The following is a 5,190-nucleotide window of genomic DNA, read 5'->3' as shown; positions in this document are numbered from 1 at the left end:
GATACCCTATGTCTTTTGACTGGAGCATTTAATCCATTTACATTTAAAGTGATTACTGATAGGTACATTGTTATTATTCATATTTGTTATTTCTATTTTTTTTTTTTTTTTTACCCCTTCTCATTTTACAGAAGATCCTTTAACATTTCTTGTAATGCTGGCTTGTTGGTGATGAATTCCTTAAGCTTTTTTCTGTGTGGGAAGCTCTTTATCTCACATTCCATTTTAATTGAAAGTCTTGCTGGGTAGAGTAGCCGTGGTTATAGATTCTCGTTTTTCACAAATTTGAGTATTTCTTGCCATTCCCTTCTGGCCTGAAAAGTTTCCATTGAAAAGTCAGCAGACATTCTTATGGGAGTACCCTTGTAAGTAACCAGCTTCCTTTCTCTTGCTGCTTTTAAGATTCTCTTTGTCTTTGAACTTTGGTATTTTAATTATGATGTGTCTTGGCGCAAGTCTATTTAAATTCCTCTTGTTTAGCACTCTCTGTGCTTCCTGAATTTGTATGTCTAATTCCTTTAGGGCTTGTTCTTATAGAATATTTCATACCATGTGTCCCAGTAAGATTATCTTATCTTACTTTAGGTATTGTAACAGCTGCTGGGTCTCTGCTTTAGGTATTGTAACAGCTGCTGGGTCTCTGCTTTAGGTATTGTAACAGCTGCTGGGTCTCTGACTGGCTTTGAAGACCTCACTCTGACTCCTCCTATGATAGTTCAAGCAGAATGAAGTCAGTAGAGTCACCACACAAGATTTCCTTTCAAATTGCTCCACAAGGCTAAGAGCTGAGTGATTGCTATAAATAAGATCTATCATTTCTTCTCACCAAATTAACCCCCCACGACCTGCTTCCTACCATTCAGTCTGAACTTCTGTTGCCTTCTGATGGAAATTTTGTTGTTATTGTTGTTGTTGTTGTTTGTTTTATTGTTTTTGTTTTTGTTTTTCTAGGCAAGGCAATCCTTGATTGACCTCACAGATTGCAAGGACCTTGTCAGTTTATAATCCCTTATTTTTTATGCCTTTAGCACCCGGTCTTCCTAGGTGGTCTCCCATCCAAGTACTAACCAGGCTCGACCTTGCTTAGCTTCTGAGATCAGACAAGATCTGGTTTGTTCAGGATGGCACGGCCCTAGACTGATGGATAGTTTTTAGCTTTTCTCTGGCACTCAGAGAAACTAATGTTTCTTAAATGTTTTCTTTGGATGTGCGTGTACATACATTTGCATTCAGCATTTATTTAATATCTTCTTTAATATTAGTAACAGTATTTTTAGTTGAATTTTTAATAATGAAAAGTACTAAATGTTTGTTATTTAATCAAATGACAGACATAATATAAGTTGTATAGGTCTTTTTGGCCAACCTGACCACCAAAAGCATTGGACTTGAAAATGAATCATACATTTTGTAAATCATACATTTACAATTTTACCTGCTCAGATTTTATTTGAACCATATCTGTTTTGGGACTCTGCAGTCATAAAGGATCAAGGAAATCCAGAAATTTAAAAGAAAGTCAAGAAAAATGACTAAGGGCCAAGAAATTAGATCTGTTGGACAAGAAATTAGGCCTACTAGATAATTCAGCTAGCACAGGAAGCATGATAGACTGGAAAGAACTTGGTCACTGAAGTTAAATATATGCAGAAAGTAGAGGCAGAAAACATTTATTAAGTAAATAAAAAGAAAATCAAGGATGTTTCAATGTTGTCTTTGTAGCAGGAGATTGAGGAGTTTTACCACTTTCGTTTGTGATTTCAGATTTGGTTTTGCACATTTATTTCTTAGGTATATGGATCATGGATATTTCTGTTTGGAGCAGACTAAGTTCCTGCCTCCACTTTTCCATTTAAAAGAAACCCAAATCCCAAGATCAAAGAAGTCATGCTACAAATTTTGCTCTATGTCCACAGAGAAGGAAAGCAAGTTTATTATAATAGAGACCACCATATTTCAAATAAGATGACCTCGACTGGAATCCTGTCTCTGTCCCTTACTATCTATAGGTTCATGGCCAAATCACTCAACTTCTTAATTTTTTCATATGTAAAATGGAAATAATAACAGATAACTTATAGAACTCTTAGCCAATTAATAAGTGATAGTACCTTATGAACTATAAAAATAAATTTATAGTTATAAACTTTATGAAATGGAAGAATAATCTGTGGAGTAAAATATTTAGTGTTCTACAAAGGGAGAGAGTAAAAGGGTTGTTACACATTATACAAGTGAACCTGCAGAAGCTTTGGAACCGCTTTCTTTAGAGATCATGAAACATTTGAAGAATCAGCATCTGTTGGGGATGCTTTTAATATGGCCAAGCTAGAAGAGAAACTGGCCAATTTTTTAGACTGTTTTTCTGCTTCATGTGTCTTTTGTATATTTAACATCATGAAGGTATTTTAATTTTTCCTCTTTGAAAAGTTATAGAGGCTCTGAATTAATAAATTTAATAAATCCCTTAGAGATGTCTTGGTAGTAATAATTTCTGGAATTCCATTTTTTTCCTTTTAAATTATTTTCAATATCTAAGTTTTACAAACAGAAACAATATTCCAAAATATTAAACTCTATAGATTATTAAGTAAGACAGGGAATGAAAAAATATAACTTTGTTTCCAACAATTGAATGTGGACAGATTTAGTCACTATAATCCCAAGCCAGAGGTAGGCATGAGCCAAGGGATTTCCTGGGCCATCACTCTGAATATAGGTCTACAGTAGGATTTAGGTAACACAATGATGGGAGAAACTTGACCAAATATCTGTCAGAGTTATATTGAAATCCACAATCCCCCAAGATGAAAACCACAATTCTACATAGTTCTTTTGTTCCCAGAATAATATGAGCTTAAACATTTGGAGTGAGATAATGGCGATCTCGATTCTCAGACATGCATGATTTTTTCTCCCTCACAGGCTGCTGCTTACCAAAAGCTCTAATGATAATAATATTACACCATTTCTGCTGCCATGGGCACCTCTTTTTGTCAGTTCTCAAACTCTGTGAAATCCCCAGCCCTGATTAATCATGCATCTTATCCCAGGGTGGACAAGTTACTTCTGTTTAACTTTCTAGGGTCCCCATGCTATGGTTGGGTCTTCCCCGGACTCTGGACTTCTGTTTGGACAGCTCATGAAACTCTCTTGTTGAGCTTCTATCTCATGCTTTTACATAACTTCTTGTCCCAACAAGGCTAAATTCCTTTGGTGAAACAACCTCCAGATTTTAAACTCCTTTTCCATACCTTTCTCTCTGAAGGTGTATTGGTGAGCTCTATTTTCTTTTTTAAGTCCCCAAAATGAATTAAGGGACATTGTCAAAACTTTCCTGTCTATTCCAGATTTTCTTCATTGGATCTTCATGGTTGACTTCTTCCACCCCAAATTATCTCATTGCCTCTTGTGTCCAGGGTAACTCTCCTTATATGTATCCATTTTCTCTAAAAATTTATTAATTTGGTATTCTACATTTGCTATATTCAGAAATACTTTGTTTACCACCAACACATAATATCTAATCTACCATGTCATAGATTCTTCCCGGAAAAATTTCTGCAAGACCCTATGAGGAAAGGTATTTCTTACTGAATTATTAGTTATTATTTTCTGTACTAGCATATGTATCACTTAAAAATAATACAAATAAAAACTTTTTAATCGCACTGTTAATTTATTAACATAATATATATTAATACCTATTAAGTGCTAGGTACCAATTTAGGAACATAAAATGAAAAGTGGATCTTGTTGTCTTTCCATAATATAATTTTATCAAATAAATGAGTCTCATTGTTCTGAATAGAATCTCTAATCAATGAGATTATTGTTCACAGCAAGTTTTTCCTACCATCCCCACGCCAGAGCACATCTGTCTAGTCATAATTGACATTTTCAGGTCTCTATTGACACTGCCAATAGTTAAATATCCCTTATCTGGCATGTGCAATTATAATCTGATAAAGTTCTTAAGCTTCTCCAAATTTTTAACCAAAATTGTCAATGAATAATTAATTAATTTCTTCTAACACTTCTTCCTTGACCCAGACCTCCCGCCCAGGATCGTAACAAGTGATGACATAGGGTAAGAGGCAGAAAGAAGCTCAGTGTCTGGGTAATCCACAGTTGGACAATCAATCTCCATATGGTGCCAGACTGGGATGTGAAAATGCAATTTTGTTGACTTCCCAGTTCTATAGCTCCATTCAACAAAAGAATAGCTGCTGTTATTGGAATCGACAATCTTGCTTTTCTCTTTTCTTGCCAAAATACACACACAATTTCAAGGAGGGAAAACCCTGAGTAACATTCACCTTAGCATAAAAGACTGATTTAGTTTTCATTTTTATTTTCCCAGTCACTTTTAGAAGTAACAATTATTTTCTATACCTGGGTATTTTACATTCTTTTATTAGCATTCTTTATTATATTTAAATTTTTTTGGCCTTGTCCTTATAGTGATGGCTATTTCACATGGTATCATTTGCTTAGGATTATAGCACTGCAAATATAGTTGTGTATTTTTTTCCATGACATTACAAGCATTTCTATATCAAGTCAGTATATAATATTTAAAAATACTTTTCTATAAAATAAGCTGGAAATTAGATCCTGTAAAATAATTTTCATCAATATGCCCTCCCTATTCTCTGTCTCTGGTTTAAGAAATCAAGAAAGTTTCAATGAGTTTCTGATACCATGCTACAATATCATTTCCAATGAACAAAGGAATCTCTATACTAGGAAGATTGGTTACATTTGTTTAAAGAATGAATCAATCATTGACTTTTCTGCAAAAGTATAAAGTTTCTGCTAATAATTTAATAACTAGTTACACACACAATACCCACAGACAAACATGCCCACACATATGCATATATACCAAGATAAGCCTCATAAGTTTTAATCTGAACTCAGAAGGAATAAATCCAAATCTTTAAAAGCAAAGGAGCTCATGATGAATTCCATTACAAAGTCACATTATTCTAACATAAAATAGAACTTGACATTTGACCTAATTATACTTTTCAAGTCTTTAATATTCTACTTATCATTATGGGTATTTAAATAAAGAAAACTACTCTGAACCTTTTGCCCTTTTTATATTTCATAATCTTCTTTGAATTAAAAAGGAAATTAAAGTTATCTCAACCGAAAGTTTTAATAGATAAATGAAAAATATAT

The 5,190-nt window shown here is 33.7% G+C and overlaps 1 pseudogene; it reads right to left on the bottom strand.

The window, feature by feature from the left end:
- Nucleotides 1–1,019: 1,019 nt before the first annotated feature.
- On the bottom strand, nt 1,020–1,138 carry LOC112475055 (annotated as a pseudogene).
- Nucleotides 1,139–5,190: the final 4,052 nt, after the last annotated feature.

Source organism: Pteropus alecto, unplaced genomic scaffold (assembly GCF_000325575.1).
Source record: "Pteropus alecto unplaced genomic scaffold, ASM32557v1 scaffold7, whole genome shotgun sequence".
NCBI classification, from domain to species: Eukaryota; Metazoa; Chordata; class Mammalia; order Chiroptera; family Pteropodidae; genus Pteropus; species Pteropus alecto.
The sequence above is the reverse complement of the archived record's forward strand: the minus strand, read 5'-3'. Positions and strand labels throughout refer to the sequence as shown.